At 35.4% G+C, this 7,500-nt stretch overlaps 1 long non-coding RNA gene across 1 annotated transcript in view; it reads left to right on the forward strand.

Annotated features, from left to right (window-relative positions):
* LOC136831709 (uncharacterized) overlaps window positions 1-7,500 on the forward strand; it is a 390,961-nt gene that overhangs the window by 343,209 nt on the left and 40,252 nt on the right. The window lies entirely within an intron of this gene.

The raw sequence follows: 7,500 nt of genomic DNA on the forward strand, positions 1-7,500 counted from the left end.
AAACCATTTAGGCAACATCACTGAAGCGATATGATAATCATTGATCTACACACCCTCATGCCACCCAAGGGCAGAACAAACTCAGTATCTGGCCAACGAAAATACATCTTCATCTAATGAATGTGCCTTATATATTCGTGAGCCAACAAGATACTATATGCGAAAGGTGAAAAGCCCTTGTGGAACTTCGTACCTAGAACTGTCTTCAGAAAAGTTAAGTATACCTTAGTTTAACCAGATCACTGAGCTGATTAACAGCTCTCCTAGGGCTGGCCAGAAGGATTAGACTTATTTTACGTGGCTACCTAGCAACGGAACCTGCAGCTTATTGTGGAATCCGAACGTATTATAGCGAGAAATGAATTTCCATCACCAGAAATAAATTCCTCTAATTCTTCATTGGCCGGCCAGAGAGTCGAACGCAGGCCCAGCAGAGTGCTAGCCGAGTACGATATCGACCCGTCCAACGAGGAACTACTGTATTCAGATAATGCCATGTGACAACGATTATAGAAATTGCAGTTTCACATGAAATAGGAGGCTTGAATAAGTACCATTTTTAATTGTTAACATACATCCAGCAAAAATACAAAAGTGGTGTCTTGGGACCCATTTCCCGAAAAATCTAGTGTGGCTCTGGTGAGTGATTTGAGCAGAGGATTAGGTATCCAGGGTTAAGTCGAATAGGTAAAGCTGTAACCAGGGTAGGGGATAAGGCTAGCAGCATCATTCCGTAGACTTGCTTAGAACCGAAATGTTAACATTTAAGTATTAAGACCTTCCGGGGCCATCCATATACAGCGAAAAGGTTTACAATGGCTGTCTGTTATGTCTAAATGAGACGGCCGTTTACCAGAAAAAACATAAGAATAGTCTCAGCGTCGTCTTTTTGTCATCGCTGGTAAAATTTCACCGTCTTCCAAATTCCGTTGTGTGTTTTCTGGAAAATATACATTTTGTATCATGAGTTGCTACATAATGACAATTTACATATTTAAGTTATATGATTTTTCTGACAATTTATATAATTTAAAAAAGCTAATTCTCAGCATAAAAAAGAGAAAATCCAGTTAGCCAAGAGAAAAACTTTGTACTAAAAGGAATATATTTTCTTTCCTGTCCCCAGGTTTTGAATAAAAAAAAATTCAATTTTGAATATTGCTTTTTAAATTAAGCTGGAATTACCTCGAAAATAGAAAAGTGAGTTTTAGCACCGGCGTTATAAATTGATTAGATTGGAAGGCAAAAGAATAAAAAGAAATTCTGCTATTGATGACGCACTTGCGCTTGGCCGACTTGATTAATTATTCTCGTTCACAACTCAACCAAAGAGAGAACTGCGCCAAGGATTTTTTTTTTATTTTCTGTGTTAGTAATCTTTTTGAAGAGTTACAGCCTGCTCAGTTTGCGAAAAAAGTATGTATTTTGTTTTCATGTCCATTATCGAAATTGATTATGCTATGTTTATTTTAAAAGAAATTTCCTGCAATGGAATTTTTTTCCAATTTTACCATTATTATTAAAATGAGTGGTTGACGGTTATTCGATTTCGGATGAGTCATTTGTGATGGCCTATACAAACTTGAATCGACGGCTATTTAGGATTGCTGTAAATAGTCCCCCTTATCCTTTATTGAGGCCTTTTGAGTTTGTTTATGAAGATTCAGTAACTAATTCGGAATCAATGACTACAGCGAAGAAAGGGTTTCAATATATTATAATGCCTTGTCTCCCTTACAGTTACCATTTTTTTTCCTTGGGGGTAATGGGGAAAGGTGGTGGGGTGAGGGGGGGGGGCGCTAAAATGTCACTGAACTCCGCTCCATAGTCAATATTTTAGGTTCTCCACCTGAGAACGATTGCTTTAATTAATTAAATCTGCTATTCTGAAATTAGGTGTATTGTTTGAGTACCATAAACTCTTCTTCACTCTGGTTGCTCGATCTTCATTTTGAGCATTTTCTGCCCTGCTTGGAGGATGGTCCTCCAAATTCGGGTTCATTCTCTTTTGTTTCCTCCTTCCACAAGACGTAATTAAATATTCTTTTTTCGCTTTAATCATCAGTAGTTTTGATGACTGAACCAACGAATACAAGGGATATTTTTCATATATATACTTGCTAATTTTTCGAGTGGCGTGGAAATTATGAAAACAGTCAGTGAACATTATATCGTTACTTCAGCATTGGGCCAGCGTACGAGGCCACATATTCAGTGTATAATTACGATGTCTTTTCATACTAAACTAAAACACTCTATGAGAGAAGAGAACTTTCGATTTGCTTTTGCTGTGGTCGACAGTCGCTAGTGGAAAGGCTTTTGCGATGGATTTTCGAACTTTGTACGACCCTCTTTTACAAAATTTAATAGAGATTTGAAATATAGCAAAACACCTGACATAGAATATTTTTCTAATGATAGGGCTCACATATATTTAGTTTTTATAAGGTTTTACGTTCGGTTACACGCTGTTGTAAATTGTTAGTGGTATTCAATGATAGATAACTTTATTCAATTTTACCTTGTTTTTCAGATTAGTACGTTGTTTGTGTGTGCGTGTATCTCCCCTCCCAATTTTTACAGTCCATTGAATGAATCGCCAACGTTAACATTATTACTTCAGAGATAAAAGTACCCTGTCAGCAAAATCAGTAAAGAGACGATTCTGCAAACAACTTCCAAGATATCAGTGCAACTTGTTGCAGCACTCGTAAGGCCTTTCATAGACATCTCGAGCAGTTTTATTTACATCCTTTGGCTTGAAGTTATTCCCAAAGTATACTGAATTCGATGACCAACGATATTTGTTGCTTAATATCAGTAAATGCAAAATCACGCGTGCATAAGTGACAAATATTTATATTTACCCAAGTGTTATAAAGTTAACAATCAGCTATAATGGTATATGTACTGTATAGCAGAGTGGCCGAGGGTCAGAGTTGACTATTTATAGTTGTTCTGGAACCAACGGCCCAGGTTCGAATCCTGATGAAGACAAAAGCACTTATCAACATAATTTCGGTCTAGGTAATTCTTAGGGTATAATGAATTCTATATGAATCGATTGTAACATTTCTTCAACCTTCCCTTTTTATCATACTATAGTACTGTATGCAGTACTACGTAATGTTAATTAACATGATTACTGTTTGTGATTGTTCCTCTCGTGTTTTTATTATGTCATTATTATTAAAGTGGTATAATTACTTTATTACTGTATAATGTATATGTATGTATATATATATATATATATATATATATATATATTTATATATATATATATATATATATATATATATATATATGTGTGTGTGTGTGTGTGTGTGTGTGTGTGTGTGTGTGTGTGTGTGTGTGTGTGTTTGTGTGTATATACAGTATATGTGTATATATATACATACATACGTACATACATATTCTACGGGTTCCATTTGGAAGTACGGTTTGGTTTTGGATTTTTTTTTTTATGATCTTAGGATCAATATCCATAGACACACTTTAATTAATGAATCATCAGTGTCTTGGTGGATGAAACGCCGCATGCATTTATCCTCCCAGTTTGAATTTTCAATTTATTTCTATGGAAATCAGCCATAAGAACATTAGAAAATCGAGAATGAATACGATAAACGCCTTCATATTTTATCTCTCTCTCTCTCTCTCTCTCTCTCTCTCTCTCTCTCTCTCTCTCTCTCTCTCTCTTTAAAAAAAAACAAATGTCCAAAGCTTTCCAACGTTTTCCCACATGGGTTTTAGAGCTGTTCATAAATAATTGAGATTTATCACCTTAAATGCGAAAACTTGAAGAGTCTGAGAAGACAGTTTGATTAAATCTTACTAAAGGAAAAGTTTAATTGCTTTTCATCAATAAGTTAAATGAAAGATCTGGTGCGTAGCCACAGTCAGTAAAGGAAAAACTTTGATAGTACTTCTCTTGGGAACGGATGCAATTGTCATTGGTTCTTCACAATCTCTTTTTTAACGTTATTTTTTATTATATTATTACTATATCATTCATATTTATTTTTATTGAGTAACAAAAAATTAGGATAAATTATGAGTTAGTATACTGTTTTATTTCATGATTATGATACACAGCTCACAGATTGACTGGTGTTGAGCCCCACAGAAGTTACACAGCTATATCCTTCATAACGGGATCCACAACACGTGACAGAATGACGTCTTCTTTTGGGAAAATTGCAATAGTAAACTTGTTGATGCTTCCTAAAAACTTGGTGTAAAAAGCATTGTTTGACGTTGCGGTAATAGGCACACTCAGACTGAAAGTGTGACATAAAGTAAATTATCCTCAGTCTAAAATTTATCACAAACGCTTCTGGTTAGAACATTTAAGTATCAGATAACCGACAGCATATATCCTTTGCAGGTGATATTGTAAATCCATCATTAATCTACCCGAAGACTCTTCTAACTCAGTATGTGCAACATTCAGACTTTCAAACATATGCGACTACATGGTGTAACCATGTCGTGCTCATGACTACTACTTGGTCGGTACACATGTTGTTCTCATAACAACCCAACTGTCAAACCAGCATATACTCCTGACAGGAAGTACTATAATACCTAAAATCTCCTGTTTTTTCCTTTCCCCTTGAACGAATAGTTGGTGGTTTTGCTGGAGTAGATCTATCAGTCATCCTTACTGAGTCAGTTACGGTTTAAAGTGATGCCACGAAGCGTTGAGTTTTGAGCAGCTTTCTAGTATTTTTGTACTTGTATTTTCATCCTTGCATTCTCGCCTTGCATTCTCGTCAGGCATTTACATTGTCAATATCGTCAGACCCTCCTTTATCTGCTGGCAATAGCTCCTAAGCATTGGCTCTCTTCATCATAAAATGTAGTTTATCATTATCGAATTAAATAAAAAAAAAATACTTTCACTAACAACCTTCTATTCCTTCCAATCTGGATTGTTAGGAATTTTCATATTACCATGCAACCTCGATTATGTTTCAGAATTATTCTTAAATCACCTAGGTCATATTATTTTCTTTTTATGTCGCAGTACTGCTTTTCAGTCTTCTGCTCACAATACAAGAAACGCACTATTTGATTAATAATTGCTTATAGTTTTTCCATTTATCATTTTCTCTTCATGTAATAGACAGGTAAAAGGTGGCGCTAAGTTCGATCTCTATCTTCTTTAATGGAAAAATGGACTTAGCAGGTACTTCTCTCTCTCTCTCTCTCTCTCTCTCTCTCTCTCTCTCTCTCTCTCTCTCTCTCTCTCTCTCTCTCTGCTACCAGGGGTTCATTTCCGTTGCTTCTTTTCTTACGTCTTTCTCTTCGTTCAGGAGTCCTTGGGCTTCCTGTGAGAATAAATGCACATTCGCCCTCCTTTCTTTAGTCTTTTTTTTTTTTTTTGTCTGCTGGAAAGGCCGTGAAGATCATTAAACGCAAGGCTAAATCACCTTTGTTTACATTCGCTTTCCTTTACCCAACCTTTTCTCACTAAACGTTAAGGAAGACCAATATCGGTTAATATATGTTTTTTTGAACTTGTATTTTCAATTTTCTCAATTTACCTCGAGCACTATTTTAAGTCAGTGGCCATATAACCATCTCCGAAAATTAAAAACTCTCAGAATTATGGCCAAGAACGTGAATAACAGGTAAAAGAAGACTGGTTTTGCAAAGAAGGTGATGAGAAGACTGGTCACTGCGGAAGGAAAAGATGAGAAGGAATACTGTTCCTCTTTTTAGAAAAACTAGTAAACCTCTAAACAGTAAATGGATGTTTTTGTAATATCAAAATTTAATGACTTGACGAAGTGAGAATATCATAGTTCCTAGACAGTCCGTGGAGCAGGGCGTTTGGCTAGCAACTTCACCCCCAAAGACTTGCTGGGTACCGGAGGGCCAACTCATTTTTGCGCCACCCCCTCCACGGGAAAAGCTGGTGATGAAACATGCATGGAGTGAGGTCATAACTTTTGATGAAGACAGTTATGATTCTAACCTGGTTTAACATTTATTAGTCCATAGGTAATATTTTGTGCGGTAGTTTCCCAGATGTACACAGAAATATATGACCACAATTTGTACTTATATCAGTACAGACATATTTACTTGCCGTTCTTGGAAAATTTCATACGCACGGTTTATGTGGAGAGGGAATTTAAATGTTTCTTGTTTCAGTAGCATAAACGTTTAAAGTGCTGTTAGGTATTCTTCGCTCTAAATTCATGTAATTTGATTGTTCAGTTGCACCCGTAGAGATACAAATTGGACTTTTCATTAGGTTAATTAAAGCAATCACAGTAAACAATGCGGTCATTTCTATTGATTTTACGTAATTTAGGAAATTTTTATTTATTCTTTATATCTTATATTCTCATAATTAATTTAGGGCAAAAGAACTGAGCAAATCTGAACAATTGATGAACGTTTTGTAGTTGTCAAAAATAAAACAGCAGGTTGTTCACGTTGGCTGCATCTGATTTCTGAATGGTAGGCAGCCAGGCCATGATAATGAATGCTTCAGTCTTGTTAATCGCGGCTATACAGAATTATCAAGCGCCTAAGGCATGTATGTTAGTACTTCATTGTTTATATTCCAGTTATGCAGACGTAATTAGATTTATTTTTGAAAAGCATATGATTTTTTTTTTATTTCTGTATAATGAAAGAAACTTTCTGTATAGTAAACATAAAGTTCAGAGGATATATTCATTTCTCTGAAAACAAAAATACGCTGGACTCTACTAAGATTAGAAGAATTTTCTTAATGTAAAGATGCAAATGATGATAGGCATTCAAGCCAGAAAGATTTATTTCCTCTATTGTTGAATCTTCTTAAACTAACCAATAAAAGTGGAAATTTTTAGAAAAGTTGTTAATTGTATTTTGTTTAGGTAATTTGTATTCAAGGTACAATTTATTTCAACAGTTGACTTCCACAAGACTCACCTTGTAGTAGTCACGTTTTTCAACGTGTCCTACTTCAAACTATTTAGTTATATGACTCAAAGCAGACATACTTCAGTGAAGGGCAAATGGAGTTACATTATATGTTATTATCTTTGCTAAAATCTTAATAAACAGCAACTTAAAACTTAAAGTTAAAAACCATGTATGTGCAAGCATTTTCCATGTATTTTTGTGACAGATACATTACCTAGAAATACGAACTCAGGCTATTTGTTATTTCACTTGAATATCGCTTCCCATCCACCGTGTTTCTTGGACAACAGAATTGGTTTCTAAAATCCAGACTGATTTCCCTTAACGGCACCAGAGGCGTTGCGTATATTAAAATGTTATTGAAAAGGTCACATTGTTTTACGATATGCTCTTCCCTTAACCCTTGACCAGATTTTTAGGTACTAGCTCAAAAAAATTTGCAAAACGACTCTTGGTCTTCCCCATATTCAGTTTGGACTGCTCTGTTATGCTTTTCATGTTTTGCCACACTTCGAAAGTCAAACAACCTCTCTTATTTTGTTATGTATCGTGGCCATTTACTTGAATTGACTT

This window comes from Macrobrachium rosenbergii, chromosome 48, assembly GCF_040412425.1.
Source record: "Macrobrachium rosenbergii isolate ZJJX-2024 chromosome 48, ASM4041242v1, whole genome shotgun sequence".
Taxonomy (NCBI): Eukaryota; Metazoa; Arthropoda; class Malacostraca; order Decapoda; family Palaemonidae; genus Macrobrachium; species Macrobrachium rosenbergii.